Source organism: Peromyscus leucopus, chromosome 16_21 (assembly GCF_004664715.2).
Source record: "Peromyscus leucopus breed LL Stock chromosome 16_21, UCI_PerLeu_2.1, whole genome shotgun sequence".
Classification (NCBI taxonomy): Eukaryota; Metazoa; Chordata; class Mammalia; order Rodentia; family Cricetidae; genus Peromyscus; species Peromyscus leucopus.
Genome location: NC_051084.1, coordinates 2,535,898 through 2,556,239, shown reverse-complemented (window position 1 = coordinate 2,556,239; position 20,342 = coordinate 2,535,898). Strand labels below are relative to the sequence as shown.

General features: G+C 46.5%; 1 long non-coding RNA gene across 2 annotated transcripts in view; it reads right to left on the bottom strand.

Annotated features, from left to right (window-relative positions):
- LOC114701993 overlaps positions 1 to 20,342 on the bottom strand; it is a 141,448-nt gene that overhangs the window by 97,552 nt on the left and 23,554 nt on the right. Inside the window, exon 1 of one of the 2 annotated variants that reach the window (XR_003735913.2) lies at positions 692 to 1,166. The exons of the other annotated variant lie outside the window; for it this stretch is intronic. This is a non-coding gene — a long non-coding RNA (uncharacterized LOC114701993). Of the gene's footprint in view, positions 1 to 691; positions 1,167 to 20,342 lie in introns of those variants that run through there. 2 annotated transcript variants of the gene reach the window in all.

The window sequence follows — 20,342 nt, the reverse complement described above, 5'->3', positions numbered from 1 at the left end:
GAAGCTCCTGCTGCATCTCTTCCACACGGGCTACCAGGAGAAGCCTGAGAAACTGCCTTTCTTTCCCAGCAACCTCTAGGTCGGCAAAATCAAAGAGGCTTGGCTAGGTAAGCTGGACACTGCGCTCCGTGTCGGAGAAGGGAGGGCCAAGCCCCGCATGGGATAACCATTAAAGAGCATCCAGGTCATTCATTTAAGGATGGGCATGATGATACACACCTTTGATCCCAGCACTCAGGAGGCAGAGACAGGAGGACAGAGTTAGAGGCTAGCCTGGACTACATAGCAAGTTCGAGGATAGCCAGGACTATGTAGAGAGATGCTATCTTGAAAAAGAAATTAATGAAAAAAAGAATACTCATTTATACGTGGCCAGAATTAGAGAAACGGTGGGTGTCCAGCTATGTTGTGCCAGCAGAGAGGACCTTCTTGATAGTAAGGAATGGCAATCACCATCAGCTCAATTTCCTCAGCCTTATTTTGGCACTCAGGGCTTTACCTCCCTTAATCCTGGTTGCAGTCTTGCTGAGAGGCTACAAAGAGTACCATGTGACTGTTACATATTAACTCATACAAGACCTCAACCCCATGAAATAGACACAGAGAACTGAGCAGAGGACCAGAGAGGTTAATTACACTCACAACAAAGATTCAAACCTCGCCAGGTTATTAGTCACATCCATGTACTAACCTCTACACCTCACTTCCCATTTGCTTCGAGCCTTCCAAAGCAGAGAGATGAAACTCTGACCAGTCTTTGAGACTCCAGCTTCTCAAACTGTGATAGATCGTAGAACTAAATATGAGGATGCAAAATGGTTGGCAAAAGTAAAAGGGTTTTGAAATGTACGAGAGTCAACACTTACTTCCAAACAAAAGCAGGAAGAAGCCGAGCTGCTTCTGGCAGGCTCACCCACGGTGCATCACATGATTTCACTGCAGCCTGAACACACTTGCACTTTGGCCCACACATTCTGTCGTTCCATTCAGCATCAATGAACATGCCTGAAGTACTCGACCTCAGACTCCAGACAACGGTGTGTTATAAAGAACCGTGTTTTACTGAACATACGAAGTTTTCCATTCTTTTAGAAACATGACAGTTAAAATATGGGAAAGAGACGGATTTTTTTTTTTTTTGTATCATCAGTCATCAACATAAAAGTATCAAGTTCATGTATCTTTCCATGTTGTGGGTTAAAATATATAGTTCTGAAAACTGCTATTTGAGTTGCAGTCTTGGTTGCTTTTTTTTTTAACAATACATTTTTATATTTTCCCCTCCCTCAAGTTGTCCTAGATTACTCCTTAGCCCCGCCCCCGCCACACACACTCACATACACTTTGAAGGAATTACAAGTTTAGGCTGAGCACAGGATGTGATTTCCAGCAACTTCTACAATGGCTTTTAAAATACTTTTACCAGCTGATCGGTGGTGGCTGACACCTTTAATCCTAGCACGCATGCCTTTAATCCTTGGCAGAAGCATGTGAATCTCTGAGTGTGAGGCCAGCCTGGTCTACAGAGTGAGTTTCAGGACAGCCAGGGCTACACAAAGAAACCCTGTCTTGAAAATAGATAGATAGATGCCTTTAATCCCAGCACTCGTGAGGCAGAGGCAGGCGGATCTCTGTGAGTTCAAGGCCAGCCTGGACGACCAAGTGAGTTCCAGGAGAGGCGCAAAGCTACACAGAAAAACCCTGTCTTGAAACCCCCCCCAAAAAAGAAGAGATAGATAGATAGATAGATAGATAGACAAACAGACAGATATTTTATCATTTTCTGCTTATTTATATGTAGCAGCATTAATAATTATGAAATCAAAGTGTTAACCACATCTACAAAACATTAAAGATGCTGTGTCCTGAAGGATCAAACATATAGCTACAATACTTTATGTAAAGATAAACAAGTACATCCTATGAAAATTTCAACTTTAATATATGATAAAATCATAAGCATACCGAAGAATTGCTTTAAAATTAATTTCTTTATGCCTATCAATAAATCTTTGCTTTATATGCTTCTTTTGCTACCTGTATATCTGGGGTTGCATGAAAATTTCCTTGACAATAGTTGGCAACATAACTCAGTATGTAAAGGCACTTGCCATAGAGGCCAAAGACATCAAAATCCACATGGCAGACAGAGAGAAGCAATTCCCCAAAGTGGTACTCTTCCCTGGCATTCACTCCCACACATAAATACAAAATTAAACAAATAAATAGTAAGTAAATAAATTTTAAATGAATCTAAGGGAGAAAATACCCACAGCCATCTTGTGTTGTATAAAACCATGCATACTCTAATTTTGTGCTCTGAAAACCACCATGTGCTTCACAGAAATCAAATAAAGTATCTCATTCTTAGGGGCTGGAGAGATGGCTCAATGATGAAGACCAGAGTTCCGTTCCCAACATCCATATGTGGCAGCTCACAACTGCCTTTAATTTCAGTTCCAGTAGATCTGATATCCTCGTTCTGGCCTCCCAAGGCCCTGCCTACATGTGCACATACACATAAATAAAATTTTTAAAACAATAATAAATATTGAAAATGCATTTCATCCTTACTATCTGCAAAGATAAATCCAAGCACAAACACACCTGTGTTCCTTGCTACTGAGGAGGCTGAGGCAAGAGTATCACTTGAGATCTTAAGTTCTAAACAGGCACCGTAGAGAGATCCCATCACAAAACCAAACCCAGGAAGTCTCTGCAAAGCTGATTCTCAGGTCCATGCAATTGCTGTGTATTCACGTCAAACCACAGAGCTCTGTAACTTATATAATATCAGTTGTTTCTATTATTTATTTCTTTATTTACTCTATTGTTGGTTTTTTGAGACAGGGTTTCTCTGCATAACCTTGGCTATCCTGGAACTCGCTCTGTAGGCCAGGCTAGCCTCAAACCCAGGGACCCTCCTGCCTCTGTCTCCCAGTACTGGGATTAAAAGCATGTACCACCATGCTCAGCTAAAATTTATTTATTTATTTATTTACTTATTTATTTATTTATTCATATATTCATTTATTTATTTGTCAGATTTGTGTGAGTGTTTTGCCTGGTACCTATGGAGGCCAAAAGAGGAACTAGATTCCCCTAGAGTTCCAGAGGTTTTTCAGCCACCATGTGGGTGCTCAGTTCCTTTCATTATCAGGAATTGTGTCTAGTGCCCCTGAACCAAGGACAGTGGCATCATCACCAAAAGCACAAAGCAGACAAGCAAAGAGCAAAGCTTTCTGATGTCGTACTAGGAAAGCCACAGAGATGCCAAGGTTTCCTTTCCGTTCCTGTTTTTATAAGCCTGACCCTTGCTTGGGTAGTGGCTTTTAAAGCCAGCTGGACTCTAGCTCTGACCTTGTTTCCAAGCTGCAGTCCCTCACAGCCCTTGCTCAGGTGGTACCCACTCAGGGGGACTGTATCACCCTCTACACATGCACAATCTTTCTTCTTCCTGAGTCCCTGTTTCTTCTTCCAGCCCCTTTCACCTCAATGGCAGGGCCAGTATAATGGCAACTGACAGGGGACTAGAAGCTTCTGAGGGATCCAGCCTTTATCTGATTACAAACCAGTTCTTCCACCTGCTGGGAACACCTTGTTCTGAAGGCAGCTGGCTGCAAGTTCCATTTCTTCCTTAATAACAGCAAGCCTGAAAGACTGGGGGAAAGGGGGCAGGCAGTTCTTCCTACCCTGTTCACAAATGCCCCTGTCCACTCTGCAGATCCTGGATAGAGAAAGGTCCTCAGGGGTTTGAGGGGAAAAAAAGAAACATGGATGCACATCTTGCATGGCACTGCCAAAGATCAGCCGACTCAGCAGTCACTAACACCTGCTCTTTCAAATGCCCTATTCCTGTTTTCCATTCTCTTACCAAATAGACACTGTCTCCTCTACTCGGCTCTGACCTCAGCTGCCACCAACAAGGAATAAGACTCTCTGTCATCCTCTTCCCAGTAGCTTCTCCTCACATACCAGGACCCCTGGGATCTGTCCTATAGCCCATGCCCGCACCTATACCCTGGGTGACAACTTTATTGTCCCCAGGCCTGACATTCTCTCCCCTTCTGAATCCAAAGGCCCTTCCCACACTGCTGTAACCACTGGGCAACTGCTCCCATTCCTTTTACTACAGTCCTAGGTGGGGCATTCATAGGGCCAGTTGTGAAGAGTGCTGGCCCAGCATTTTTATTTATTTTTTTATTAGTGATTATATGTCTATGTTCATGCATGGGGGGGGGGGTGTGCATCTGTGCCACAGCATGTGAGTAGCGGTTAGAGGACGACTCTGTGGAGTTAATTATTTCCTTCTGTCTTCATGTAGACTCAGAGATGGACCTCAGACCACTGCACATGTGAGGCAAGAGCCTGTGCCCACTGAGTCATCTTGCTGGTACAGGCCACGCATTTTGTAGGTGTGCTCCTCACGGAATCTGTTTAAGCTGTCCTATTAGTTCATCCTCTTGGCATGCTGTGACAAGCAAGGGCTGCACATGCTCTGTGATCGTCTTTCCACAAACCCTATCCCCACTTGAAGCCTCTGACATCCCCATAACCATAGACCTAGGTTACAAAGACCGTCACTTACACGGACTTACTAGTGGCTAAGGAGTTTAGACAAATGAATATCTGTCCATTCCCCTCTCAACTCAGGCAAACGCTGGTGTGCTTTTGAACTTTGCTTTAATCTCAACAATCTATCCCTGGATCTGCCTGTGCATGCTCACAGTGACTCCTCTTTCTTCCCACATCTAGCCAGCTGCACCATGTGTCATCATTTGCCGAATCGATCTTCCATTCACAAAATTGCTCCCAATCTTTTGCTGCTATAAAAATGTAACTATGAATCACCTTGGGCACAGTTCATTTTGTACAGATATCTACAGGTACATCTGCCGGGGAAATAGCTCAGTCTACCAGCGGGAAATTAGAAGGCCAAGGGGTGCAAGCTTCTGAAGTGTGGACAGAAAAAAAAAAACAAAAAAACAAAGCACCATGTCTTAGAGCCAGCTCTCATGCCCTCAACAAGGTATGCATCAGAGAGAGGGTCTACTATCCCATGGCTTGCGGGAGTCCATTACTGGCTTGTGCACAGTGTAGTCTTAGTGGGAAAAAAAGTCATTTCAATTTGTATTTCTCTGGGTAGAAGCATCTTAGGTTTTAAGGATCACTTGGGACCACCCCCCTTTTCTATTTAGACAGAGTTTCTCTGTTTAACAGTCCTAGCTCTCATGGAACTTGCTTTGTAGACCAGGCTGGCCTCCAACTCACAGAGCTCCGCCTGTCTCCACCTCCCAAATGCGGAGATTAAAGGCCTGCACCACCACATCCTGTGAGACCCTTCTCTTAAACTCTAAGAGCTGCAGTGTCCCTGGCTCGGGCCGGTCCTGCCTACCTACAGCCAGCATGGCCAGCCACAGCCTTGCCTCATCTCCTAGCATTCCACACTATTTTAAGGCTCTCAGAACTCTGCAGGATTCACTGCTCACAGGGGACAGTGAATGTTTTCCACTTGAATGAAGATATAAATGGTAGAACTCAAAACACGGCATTACAATGGGGTCTGATTATCAAGCCTTCCAGAATATCCTCTCTGGAGACAGACAGCTCTTTTCTCCTTCCTGCCAGTTACAGGCTGGCAGGCACATATATGGAGGCCAGGCAGAGGCTCATCTAGGCAGTTGGCCTGAAATAGCCCTTTTCTCCAAAGTAAGATCTCTTGGATAGGCCCCAGTTCCCATGCCACAGAATGGAGGGCAACAACAGAGTCCCAGCTGACACCCAGTCCTTCATCCTCTTGAAGGTGATCCATGACATTTAAATGGGTTCTGCTCCACATTCAGCTCAAGGTCATATGTAAAGTGACCCTCTTCTTTCTGGTTCATCTTGGCCCCTCCCACCATCCTGTTTACTCCTCTGCAGCCCAGGAACCCTCCTAACAGTGGTTCTCAACCTGTGGGTCACAACCTATTTGGGATTGGACTTGACCCTTTCACAGGGGTCACGGATCAGATATCCTGCGTATCAGATATTTACATTATGAATCATAACAGTAGCACAATTACAGTTATGAAGTAGCAATGAAAATAATTTTTTGGTGGGGGGGTCACCACAACATGAGGGACTGTATTAAGGGGCTGCAGCATTGGGAAGGTTGAGAACCACTGCATCTTGGCCAGCCTCTCCAAATGCCATTCACTGTCTTTGAAACCAGGAAGAATGCAGGTAGGGCCTGCATCTGGTGCCGAGAGGCACCAGCAGGCGGTCACAGAACAAAGAGGGATTTTGGGGGGCTCCTTCCATGTGACAGTGGCTGGCTTATCCTCATTTCAACCCCCCAAAACAGTCCTTCCTCCCCAGTTCTAACTATACTATCCCCTATTCTGTCTCCACTACTAAACCTTCATCTATCACCAACTGCTCCTAATTGATCCCTGAGCACCATGACTAATTCACAGCCTTATGACTGATCTGGGCATTTCCTTGGGCGTTCTACCAGACTCACTATCTAGGTTTGAATCCCAGATCTGTCTTTCATTAACTGGGCCACCTCAGGCCAAGTTACTCAACCTCTCTGAGCTGTTTTTTTTTTTTTTTAATCTGCAAATGGAATAATAATATTTAGAATAGAACATAGCTAGAGGGATAAAATGACTTAGCTGACAGAAAGCAGAACCTAGCATGTGATACAGGGAAAGCAGAAAGTAGAAGCTACCTTTGTACCTCTGTGGCTTTGTTCCATGTGGTATCAGCTGGGCCAATCACTTTACCTCTCAACTGTCCCCAGTGACGGGCCCCTTGCTCATGAGCAGAATCAGGGTGCTGCCAGCCTTCTCAGCCTCCCCAGGCAAGTGCTTTGGAAAAGGCAACCAGAGTTTGCACAAAATTTGTGAGGAACACGTGTGCATGCATTATGTATCCACATAAACAGTCATAGTCCTTTAGGACCACATCTCATATTCACAACCCTGCACAAAACAAAGCCAGGAAGGCTCATGGCGGGTCAGGAATGGATGCTAGGACATAGTGGGAGTCCCAGCCATGACCTGTGACAAGATCTTCCTCTGGCCAGTTTCAGCCTCCCACCTCAGGATCAGTCCAGAAAAGATGAGCAGTAATGAAAGGAAGCCAGGTGAAGGTTTATAATTCCAACATTTGGCAGGAGGCAAGAGACTCGGAAATTCAAACTCATTCTTGGTCTTAGCTATGTGAGGCTAACCTGGGCTACATGAGATCTCATCTCAGAGAGAGAGAGAGAGAGAGAGAGAGAGAGAGAGACAGAAGAGAGAGGGAAGGAGGGGAGGGGAGGGAGGAAGCAAGAAAGGAAGGAAGGAAGGGAGGGAGGGAGGGAGGGAGGGAGGGAGAATAAAGATCTTCCACCTGATAATCAAGACCTCAGTGAAAGCTCGTGTTCATGATCATTCTCTCTAAAGTCCCTATCCTGATTTCCTCTCTCCTCTTATCTTTCTTTTCTTTTTGGATTTTTGAGACAGAGTCTCACACTGTAGTCCAGGACAGCCTCAAACTCATGGCAATCCTCCTGTTGCCTCTACCTTTCAAGTACTGGGATTACAGATAAGTTCTGCCAGGCCTGAACTTCCTTTTTCCTCTTTAAACAAAATAATTGTTTAAAGAAATAATACAACAATAATTGATGTAGGGATCCCAGGAACTTATAGGGGACAAAATACAGTACAGTTATCCACAACCTCCCCAAAATATCAAAAGTCCACAGAAAATTTCAAAACAGCATTTTCTAGAGCTCAGCACTCACAGTTAGCATACGTGAGTGAGCACGTAGGTTCAATTCCCAAGAGGAGAAGAAAAATAAAGTCCGTAAGGGTCAGCAGCAGCTGAGGTCTACCTGGAATACTTTTTTCCCTCCTTTAAAGATTAAAATCCATTTTAGCAGAGGATTATAGAGCCCACGCTTGTAATTCCACCACTTAGGATGCTGAGGCATAAGGATTGCCATGCCTTTGAGGCCAGCGCGTACTCTGTCTCAGAAAGAGAAGAAACAAAACCAATGAAAGAAATAAGGGAAGGAGGGAGGGAGCAGGCAAGCGAGTGAGCAGGCAGGTAAAGAAGCAAGCTGCCATTGTGGAATACAGGGCTGAGCTGGAAGACAGCCCCAGGCCTCTTTCTGCTCACTGGCCGCCCCCACTCAGAAATCCAGGCATTCCCTGTGCCTGTGCGGTCGTCAGGTGATAATGATGGTCTGTTGGTTGTGAAATGGAACAAGATTCCAAAGAACCCTGGCACTTGCCAAGCAAGCAACCTGCCCTCAGAAGGCCTTACTTCTGGCAGAGAGAAGCTATGTTCACTAACGGGGCATCCTTTCACACTCCACTCCTTCTACCATGCATAAATCACCCCATAAATGCACAGCATCTCAAAGAATGGGAGACACCGCTTCCAGCCTTGTGGGGAGGAACCACACTGAAAACAAGAGGCAAAATGAGCTGCCTATGCTGATTTTTTTCACTGGCTGGAGCCACAAACCATACTGTCAGGGACATGGGTTTGAACTCAATAGCGCTCGGTGACAGAATATGATGGAGGTTAGTGAATGGGCCTATTAGATGGGGATGATGATGAGGCAGTAATTCCTCCAGGATAAGGGGCAAGGGGAGAATGGGACTAGCTGTGGGTTCAACCCCAAACACCAGAAAAGAAGAAGGAGGAGGGATGGAAGGGGAGCAGAAGAAGGGAAAGGGAAGAGGAGGAAGAAGACAAGGAAGAGGAAGAGGAAAACTTAGCCCTCTACAGAGCTAGGGGAAGAGTGTTCTTAGAAGTGCAAAGATCCTGAAATACACAGAAAAGGGAAAGTGTGCTACCCAAAGTCTCAAGTGCTGAATAACAAGAAAAGGGACAATGACATGAGACCGGAGACCCGCAGGGCCAGTCAGCTCAGGGTTTCAACAGTGGAAAGTTGCAATACGACTGTGGGAGAGGGTTTAGCTTTTACAGTTTTGGGTTTGTTTGGGTTTTTTTTAGGTTTTTGTTTGTTTGTTTGTTTGCTTGCTTGCTTGCTTGTTTGTCTGTTTTGGTGCTAAGGATAAAACTCATGCCCTGAGAATTTTTTTCCAGTATTTGAGATGGAGCCCCAGGCTTTACACAAGCTAGGCCTCTCACTGAACTGTACTCATGGGAAAGTGAGAGTTTGAAGAGACTGGAAGGGGGTTGTTAGCAATTTTTCAAGTGGCAGGTCGTGAGAAGGCCATAGCGGAAGTAGTCCAGGAAGGCAGTTGTACCTGGGCAGTGAGACTCAAGCAGAGCGGAGGCAGAGACGGAGGCTATTTGGAGGGAGAATATTCTAGACCACACTCACGGTAAAGTAAGAGGTTCTTAGTTCCATGGTCACCCATGAGCTTGTTGGAGACCAATCCTCTCACCCCAAGAATGAGCTTCCAAGGTTTAACAAGCCCTCCAGGTCACAGCGATGTCCACTTTATTGGAGAATCACTGGACTGGATGACTACCAGCATTACTAATATACCCAGGTGTGTCCCCCAGAGACTGACTTCACATCTGCCCAGGGCCAGGCCCCACCAAAATGGAAAGAGCTGCAAGATGGCTTCTAGAAAAGAGTATGTCTGTAGGATCAACTCTATTTCCTGGACGGGGGCCTGCCCAGGCCTCGGTGAAGATGGGAAGGGTGGTACTGAACCTGAAGGGTCTAAGCCTGGGGCATAAGCTCAGCAGCAGTAGAGCGCTTGTCTAGCGTGTACAAGGCTTTGGATTTGAGCTCTAGCAAGAAGAATGAAGAAGAGGGGGATTGATATTACTTCATCCCTGGACTGGAGTGGACAGCAGAGGTAGGGTAGGAGCAGCTGGCTTGTCCCCACAGCCTGTCGAATTCCACAAGAAAAAAGTAGGCAGTGCCTAAAAGTCCCCAGGGCAGGGCCGAGGGAGGTAGGGAAAAAAAATTAAAAAGTGATGGAATATTGTGCTTGTTGAGCAAAACTGAAGTGCAGGATCTCACTGCATCCGCCCTGACTTCTGCTGCCTCATCCATGCCCTTGGGCACGGCAGGGCCCCTAGGAGGATAGGAGACAGCAGGCTTGCATGTGCAAAGGCCACTTAGCAGCCTGCTGGTCAGGCCTGCCCTACAGACCCTGGAGGCTTCGACCACTCCCTGTCACTCCTTGCTTGAGGAACAGCCATCATCCAAACCCAGAAAGGCCAAGAGCTGGGCCCACAGCAGACAAAAGAATAAAGAGGGTGACTCTGTTATTGCCCTGCACCTCCTTACGGGTTCCGCTCAGCAGTGCTGTTTTGGTTGTTGTGGCTGGGTTGTTTGTTTTTGTTTGTTTGTTTGTTCGTTTCTCTGTGTGGTCCTGGCTGTCCTGGAGCTCGCTCTGTAGACCAAGCTGGCCACCAAACTCGCAGAGATCCGCCTCTGCTTCCTAAGTACTGGGATTAAAAGCTCACACCACTAACACCTGCACAGTGCTCTATTTTTGTCCCCCAAACACTCGACACTGAATCCATGAATATCAAACCACCTTCGGCTTACCCTATCTAGCTAACGTATGAACTGTATTCACCTCATTCAAGTGTAAGTCAAATCAAGACTGACTACAGTGACAAAGCCATCACTCAGTGTTTTCAGAGACTGGATCATTCCAGACATCCCTTGCTGAGCCCAGATCATGTTCCAGGAACCTAGGAGGCACTGTGGATAGAATGCCAATTGGTGATAACAGTTATGTCAACTGGCTTGTAGGCTGCTACCTAAAATGAAATCCTGGGGCTGGATTCAGAGTCGAAGGAAAAAGAGGTCATGATCAACTAGTGATGTCTGCACTGAGCACAGGGAGAAGACCAGTGTAGAGTGCATCCTATCCCTGTCCTTGGGAACACAGATGTCACCCAGCACCTCTCCTTACTCAATCTAGGCAGGCAAATAAAAACATAAAGAAAACAGGTCAGGTTTAGGAATACCTGTCCATAAATCTCAGAACTCAGGAGGCTTAAGGTAGGAAGATTAAGAGTTCAAGGCCAGTCTCATAAACTTTGGCTATGGCCATATTCAGAAATAGGGTCTCTATGCAAGTAGTTAGAGTGGGGTCTACTACTGTGGAAAGGAAAATATCTGCCACTGAGCATCACTGACTAGTTTGTGGCCACGGGAGGTGGCAGCCCTAAGATGCCACGGTGCCTCTTAGAGGCTCCAGTCCAGCATCCGTGCTCTCACATTCCAGATGGGGACAGGCCAGGAGCTGGCCTTTTCTCATATTCTCAAAGCTAGTAAGGGGTGAGCTGAGATATAGATCTTGTTCAGCTCCAGAAAGCCAGGTCTGTGCTGGATGAGAAGCCACTCTCTTAGCAGACCAGATGCAGAGTGTGGAGTCTTGAGAGGCAACGCCTGGAAGCCTGTGTGCTTGAAAGGCCTCTGGCAGCTCCTGTCCGGAAAGGTGTCTGGGAAATACCGTTTACCAGGGAGTTCCTCCAACTGGCTACCAATCCTTTCAGAACAACCTCCAGGCAATGAAGGCTGGATTCTGCAATGGTAATGTGTATTTTTTGGTTGTTGAGACCACCCATTAAAAATGTATATATGTATATGTTTCTAAGTATCTATTAAAGGTTTTATTATCTGCAATGTGCAATAATTACTTTCTGCTCATCACAGAGCCCTTTGTAGTCCGGACCTGACTCATTATTATTATACTTGGCTCCGATGCTAACAAGTTCCACTTGTGAAGCGGCATTCTGGGCAGAAGATCCAAAAGCCTTTAGCTGATTGAGGTGCAGATCCTGGAACGGCATCTGGTAGGCCATTATTTTTAACAGGAATAAACAGCCCATCTTCTCAGTTTGTTTTTCATTTCAAAGGATAACAAACTGGCCACAAGGGCACAGGTAAAACATAGGGTGCAGGACACACCACCCCATCGCCGGTTTGCCAGCTTTATCCCGATGGATGGAGACACTCTCTCTGTGTGTGCATGCGCAAGTGTCCATCCCCATCTCCCCACGTCTAAAGGGAAACTTGGCCTGTCTGGGCTCCCCAACCACCACGTAGAGGATGAATGTAAGTTTTCTGACACGTCTATAAAAGCAAGGCTTGTTTGCTTTCTTGTTCAAACTTCAAAATATGCCTCTGGCCAAGCAGAAACCCAGCCACCACTGGGGCTTGTGTTGTGATGAGAAGAGAGACCCCCAGGCTCCCCAGCCCAGGTGGCAGAGGACCCCACTTTATAGCTGCAGTTCTTGTCCGTGATTGCCGCCATAATTCTTACCTACTCTTGTCCTCGTCGCTATTGTTATTTTCAGACAAGAATGTCTTGAACTTTGCAGAGCCTCAGAAATGTCATCTCCACCCCGTCCGTGCCTCTCCGTTTTCTTTGAGCGTGAAAAGAAAGAGCAGGCTTCAAAATGGCTTTCTGGACAACAGGGAGGGGCTCAGTAGAGAGAAGGTAGAACCTGCCCACCCCACCCCATCCCCCCACTGTAGATCAATATGGTCTTTCTATGTTAAATGGAGAAGTGGAAAATGGGCCCATAAACCTATTTATGCTTCCTGAATTGGCCATTGGGCAGTGAAATATTGCTCACTATTGAACTAGATGGCTTCCACAGCGCCGTAACTGGTCCCTAACAGCCTGGCCCACAGACGCAACAATGGGACTGGGGTGTGGGAGAGAGATGGAGCTCTGCATCAAGATGAAGATCAAAGGCCTTCAGGAGGAAGGAGGAGGGTAGGGGGCTCCGGCTTTCTGTTCCTGTCCCTGCAGGGGCCGCTGAGGATTGAACTCCAATGAGCCCTAAGACTCGGTGTCAGAGAGGTAAAGGAGGGACGACTTTATTCTATGGGCCAGAAAGAAACTGGGAAATGTTTCCAAGGAGCTTCCAACACCCTGTGGGGCCTCCGGAAGCAGCCAGTCCCTGGTGTGCTGCTGGCAGAGGAGGCCTGAAATGTTTGGAACAGGCCTGGGGTCCGCAGAGGAGAGGGAGCACACTTCGCTGCTCCCTTCTGCATTAGTGCCATGCCAGGGAAGGGGCAAGGGAAGAGGTGGGTACTCAGGCTACCCAGCACTACCCAAGGACCGCAGTTTAGGATGGCAGCTTGGGGGGGGGGGCGGGGAAGATAAGCAGTCAGCAAAGGGTCAAAGGTTGTGCAAGTAAGTATCACCAAGCACTCAGGCTAAGAAGCCAGATGACCTGGTTTCCCAAAGACAACTGTAGAATAGATATATTTCTAAATTCTCTTAGGGCTTCCATGAAAACCTGAATTAGTAAGTCAGATGGTTATCCTGAGGTCTGTATTTACCAGGTGGACTTTTAAAAATGATGTCCTGTGCCTGCAGATGGAGCTCAGTACAATGCTTGCCTGGCGTGCACTAGGCCCTGGATTTGATGCCTAGAAATGCACAAACCCAGGGATGGCGGTACATGCCTTCTATTCCAGCACGAAAGAGGTGGAGGCAGAAGGATCCTTGGCTTCATAGGTCAGCCTGAGCTATGTGAGATCCCATCCCCATACCCCTGAAAAAAAGGCTTATTTCCTGACATCGAAAAATTTAAAAATACAAATGGTAATCTTTTCCAACAGCAGAAAGGCACACGAAGTCACACAATAGAGCTGAAGTATCTTTGCTGTCCCCAGCGGCTCCTCCTACAAGCAGCCATGATTACAATCACCTCCATACATCCTTCCAGATGACTATGTACATATATGTATGTATGTTTGGGTATAAATCTGTGCGCATGTGTGTGTGTGTGTGTGTGTGTGTGTGTGTGTGTGTTCCTCCTTCGCATATTAAGTGGGAACAGTTAAGAGCTTCCAAAATAGTCCCTCACCATCTGGATCCTCACTCTGTCATCCATCTAATGACAGGCCTGGATGGGTCCCTTCTGACTTTTGGAAGATTCCTAACTATGAACAAATCCAGCCAAACGCCAGGCGCAAGGCAGCTTGAGAAGCTAAAATGCAGGCTGGGTGGACTCTGTAAGGCAAATTGAGGCTTCTGGGTCCATAGGAGGTGACTGATCTCAACCAAGAGTCTCCAGGGCTGGGCACTGGGCCACACAAGCCGCAGGCACCGCCTTGATCAACACATACACACACTTACCAGTGTAGTCAGGAGCTGTAGTGTTTCACAGAAAACAAAACTGAAGCCTCAGTGAAACAATTAGCCCAAGGTCATTTAACCAGAAGGAGTGGCCCACGGGGGCCTAGGTGCATCTCTAGCACTCGTCACTTTCCGTGGCAGACACATAGCAGGGGCAGAGCTACAAACCACTTGGCATCCCAGTCTTCATCCCAGCCAGCAAGGCTGTGTAGCTGTAGGAAATACTGCTCGCTCTGTACCTAGACTGCCCTCCAAAGGACCATGTATTAAAGACTGGGCCCTCAGCTTGACCCACAACCCAGGAAGGCACTACTGGGAGGCAGTGTAACCTTTAGGTAGTGGGCGGGGCCTAGTCAGAGGTTTTAGGTCCTACGGAGCATGCCCTTGAAGGGATCCCTTGAAGGAATCCTGAGATACCAGCCTCTCCCTCCCCATCCCCACCTTGTCTTTCTTTTAAAAATAAAGCCTCAGTACACAGCTGAGGGTAGCCTCAAAATCAGAATCCTCCTGCCTCAATCTCTGGAGCAGCACTATAGAGGTGCATACCACTATACCAAGTTTTTTTATGTCTCTTTTCAAGTTGACTATTGTTGGTGTTTTGTTCCAATAATGGAAAACTGACTGACATAAACGGTCACTTAGCAATGTGGCAGTCAGATGGGGACTGTCTCACCTGACCCTCACCCAGACATCCTGAAGCAGAGATTGCACATCTCCTTTGTTCCCCATGAGCACACAAGGCTAACAGAAGCTAAGTGGCTTTCCAAAATCCTCTTGGAGACACATCAGGTCCAGGCCAGGATTCTTTCCACTCAGCACCAGCAACTTTGGAGAGAAAACTTCAGCTGGGCAGTGGTGGCACACACCTTTAATCTCAGCACGTGGGAGGCAGAGCCAGGTGGATCTCTGTGAATTTGAAGCCAGCCTGGTCTGCAGAGATCCAGGACAGGCACAAAAACTACATAGAGAAACCCTGTCTCAAAAAAAAGGGGGGGGTGGATAGAAAACTTCTGTATTCATGGAACTACTCTGAAGGGCCATAGGCTTCATTTCCAGCAGACCCAAGCTTCTGCCATACTGAGAATCAACTTCACAAGGAGGCAACTCTGTGAGGAAAGAATCTCTGATGTTTGCACTTGGTGCAACGCAATAAGGAAACGCAAGGCAATGCACATAGAGAGTTTCAAAGTCATCTAAACCCAGAGCCAGACATGGTGGCTCATGCTCGTCATCCTAGCCTGAAGAAAGCTCAAACAGGAAGCTATCAGGAGATTGGGGCCAGCCTGGGCTACACAAGCTGCTGTTGTAGCAGCATTGTGCCACATCACATGCACTCAAAAGACACAAGAAGCTCTGTGCCTTACACTAAGAGAACAATCTAAGACAATTCCTCAGTTTAGGTATCTCAAATTAACAAGAAATACGTTCAAAAACACAACATGCCACAAGGTGTGTCTACGGTCATTCTTTTCTTCCTTAAGTTTTTAACATTCCCCATGTTTCTAACAAAAGCAAGATAAAAATATATCATAAATATAAAAATTATTTGGGAAAAATAAACCAATGACCCTACCCTAGATAAAACAAGGAACATGTAAAATATGACATCGTCTGAACAATTCACTCAAGCGTTACGTTTTCAGATTATGATCCCACAAAACAAAAATTAGAAACAAGAGAGGGATGGAGGAGCCGTCAAGAAGGCATTCTGGCCTGGCAGAACGGAGGGAAGTAAACCCAAGAATCATCTGTCTACACACTGGGGCAGTTCTGCAGAATACAGGCAAGCAGTGGGTAAAGGCCTCTCAAAGAGAACTCTGAAAACGAGAATGAGAGGAGAAAACCTTAATAGAATGAGCAAGCAAGAAAGGCCCCAGGGATCCACTCCACACCCCAGTGCATACATGACATCTCAGTGCATGCAGAACAATATGTGTCCTATGCTTACATCTGTACCTCATGCTAAGGGCTAATGTATACATCAGACATGATGGGAGATTAATAATAACTACACCAAATCTCAGCAACCTAGGTGTGCAATTACCTTTTCAGCTTTACACTAAAAATAAGCACTTCACAGCTATCTGTGGCACATCCAAATTGCAACATCATGGTTCTGCTTCAGGACCATTATTAAGTAAATCAAAGGTTCCTGGCACACAGCTTTGTGATAGGAGAGTGGGTCAGACACTACCCAACTGAACACTGAATACGTTATCCAAATTCCCTGCTTGGCCCAACAGGCTCAGCATCCCTACCTCTAACAATCATTATCCCTGGCTTCACTGCTTTGTGGTTTGGGTTTGGTTTTGTTGTTTGAGACAGTTTCTCTTGTTGCCCCACAGAGCTTTGAACTTACTGTGCACCTGAAGCTGGATTTGAATGCCTAATCTCCCAGCCTCCACCTCCCAAGAGCTAGTACTATGAGTGTGAGCCGCCTTGCCCGCCACTGCATTGGTTTCTTGTTTCTTTCCTTGCCTGGTTCCCATCTACATGTCTTCAGGTTCTGAGTCAACAGCCACCAAAATAACAACTATGACAGTTAAGACTGAGCTCCCAGGCTAGCCCAGTTCTAAGTACTTCACATGAATTATCCCATTTAACCTTTATAAGTCTATGCAGGGGGTACTACTGCCATATTATCGTAGCAGATGGACAAATGAAATGTAAATGTCTGAACCAATACCACACCTGAATACCATCACAGCCGTGACTCAAACCCAGGCCACCTAATGTGGACCTGTGAGGTCTGCTATATAGGTTGGTGTAGGATGTATACCTCAAAACTGACATTTACACGGGTATCAGTTTTGCTTGCCAATATCCAGTGGAAATATAATGCATGCCCCATATGTAATTTAAATTTTTCTAACAGTCACATTAAAAATAATAATAAATATGTAGGTGAAATTCATATTACCAATATATTTCATCTTTGCCAAAACACATTTAAATCCCATTTCAACATGTAAGCAATGTGAAAAAAAAATTCAAAGTAGCTGTATCTTTTCTAAGTCTACAAAATATAGTTATATTTTATATACATAGAACTGTCTAATCCAGATGGGAAACTCATCCACAGGCACACGAGACAGTGCTTACCTTGCTGGGCAGCACAATATCAGCTATGGTTAAACTAACCCAACTTCCCTGGTCCTTGTGTCTCTGGACTGACATGATGGTGAACTCGATCTGTCCACTGTCAGTTTCAAGTCAATCTGCATCAGCGGTTGAAACTAACGAACCTAACATTCACTCAGCCCCTTCAGAATACTGGAGTCTATGCTTCTTCACATTCTCTAAGAAGCATCTATTTAAGATACTGCCTCCTTGCCTGCAGGGAAATCCAAGAGCTGACTCCCCTGGGAAAGACTGGCAAGCCACTGAAACTTAATGGCCCATCTTGTATATCAGCTTTTACGGAGACTCCATCATGTTCCCTTCTCTGCTGCCCAGCAGTGAAGCATCTGGAAGCTTTGACTCCTCACAGCTGGGCAGTCTGCTTATCCTTAAAACGCATGATTTATAATCTCAACAGTGGAAATTGTAAGGGAACGGTCATGTCCACTAGGGTAGAAAGGAAGGGTGGCAGGTGGTGAATTAAGTAATCCTTTAAACCCGAATTGGGGGCGGCGGGGGGAGGGGGGAGATACTTTATCAGTTTATCAAGCACTGCAACAGGGCAGGGCACTGGACAGTGACTGCAGTACTGAAAATGCACCGGTGTGCAGTTCTGCAGGGTTAGTGTGAATCTCTGCCCTGTAAATAAGGTCCATGCAAATCTGGACAGTCCTGGTTGGTCAAAATTTGGTCTTACTCAAAGGCTACAGTTGTGGTGTCAAAGTGCAGTCTGGGACTTCCAGACCAAGATGATAAACATTCCTTAGTGGGAACGTGTTCTAGGTTTTGCTTTTATAAACAGTTTTCCACAGAAACTATATTGTATATGTGAAGACAGAGGGATGTAATTTTGCTATCAGAAGTACACAGCATAGAGGGTACATTCAGTTTCCTTTGTCCGTGGACTACAAGAGCGACTGGAATGAGCCTCCTGCTAGTCCACTCTCTCTGCCTAAAGTCCCAGCCAGCACAAAGGCATCCCTTTTGTCATTAAGGATCAGGACAAAGTTGAGCATGCGTGGTTCACCTGCCCTTCCCTTCTAAACTCAGACCCAGGCTCCAGAATCTGAACTGGATGAGAGTAGAACACATGGGAGCCGCCAACACAGGGGGCATCTCTATAAAAAGGCAACCAGTCCCAAATCCCAAACAAACCCTGCCCTTTGCACTATCATCCGGTGTCTTTCCACAAGAGTGAAGAATGTGCATGGGGAGCTGCCAGAGGATGCCTGATAGGATCTGCAGCCTTCCAATCTGGTCTCCGGATTGCAGCTCATCTCAGAGAGACCTCCTGGATTGCACAGCACACCTGCCACAGGCGCCACGATAAAGACTCTGGTGCCCAGAGTGCTTCTGCGTTGGCGACTTCAATCCGAGTACCAGAGTCCCAGAGATGGGGATGGCATTGAGGCAGAAGAGCAGACCAGTGAAGACACATAAGCTCTAACCAGAGGCACCTGGCTGTAAATGCTGGCTCTGGCACTGCTGGTGATTTGCTTATCATGTTGGGAAGTTATCTAGCTCCCTGCCTCCATTTCCCTACCTTTAGAATGGGGGAATCAGCATCAATCCTCTAAACTGTTGTAAGGATGAACCTATAAATTCAATATGGGTATGAAGTGCTCAGAGAAGAATGTGCAAACAGCCTCGGCCCCTTCTGTGCACCCTGACCTAAATAGTGAGGACATGGAGGTCAAAGGGGACGTAAGTGATTGGTCTCATTCTACACACAAGACTCAACTTCCTGGAACTGGACTTTCGAGCAAGGAAGGGGAAAACAGAAGCTAAAGAGTGGGATTTGCAGAACATTACGTTCTGAAGGCCCTTCCTTATTCAACAAAGATAAAGTAAATTCTCTTTACCACAAGCATAGACCCCAGTAAGCAGAATCCAGAACTCAAAGACAAGAAAAGTGACAATGACCAGTGCTTACTGAACACTCACCTTCTGGGTGGTAATAGGCAGGTGCTAAGTGCTTGGAATCTCATTCAACTCACTGCAAGGTTTGTCTTCATTTTCTACTTTTAGAGATGGGGAAAGGGAGTCTGGAAAAAGACAAGTAACTAGGTCTGAGCTTTGAAGGGACAGAAGGAACACACCCATGATGCTCTTCAGCCTTCTAAGATATGAGGACAATTACTGACATTTGGTTGTCTCTAACCATCGCAAAGATGCAGATCTCCAGGCAGGACCCCAGGTGCAAAAAGTCCAGGCTCCAGACCTGAAGCAACGGTTAAATGACTAGGTCCCGAGGACAAACTGGGTCCCTATCTGGAAGGTAAGTGGGTGGTAATTTGGGTCCCCTGGTGTGGAATGTCAGGCAGGTGGTAGCACAGGAACTGAGCAGGGCTCCCCGAGGAGACATCAAGAAGGGCAGGGCCTCCTGGAGCTACACCATCCAGCTGCAAGTAGGTGATCTGTTTCTCAATGTGGTCTGTTATCCTGATGGGAGTGAGCCCAGCTCAGAGTTCAGCAAACCAGTCTCCCCGGGGAGGGGAGACAACTCACAGCTTCCACATTCCCTGCATAAAATGGGAAGCTCAGAGGAAGCGGAAGTGCCATCCAGGTAGGCAGAGGGCAGCGTCTGGATGAACTGTATATCTACCTGTCATCTTGAGCCCACCTTGTGAGCCACCCTACGGGGCAGTAGAGCTCAGTGCCCCCATCTCTAGACCTCGGGTTTTCTTCAAATGGAATCTGAAAGTGATCTTCAGAAACCGGCAGGGAGTGCTCAGTATGTCTCTGGGTTAAATGCTTTGCAGGCTCTACCTCATTTAAATCTAAAACCAGCTGTGTGAGGTGGTACATGCCTTTAATTCTAGCACTCAGGAGGCAGAGGCAGGCAGATCTCTGGGAGTTCAAGGCCAAACAGGTCTACAGAGGACAGTCAAGGGTGTTACATAGAGAAACCCTATCTTTTTTTTTTGGTTTTTCGAGACAGGGTTTCTCTGCGTAGCTTTGCGCCTTTCCTGGAGCTCACTTGGTAGCCCAGGCTGGCCTCGAACTCACAGAGATCCGCCTGGCTCTGCCTCCCGAGTGCTGGGATTAAAGGCGCGCGCCACCAACGCCCGGCGAGAAACCCTATCTTAACAAACAAATTAAAAAAAAAAAAAAAAAACCTAAAACTAAAAGAACTTAATT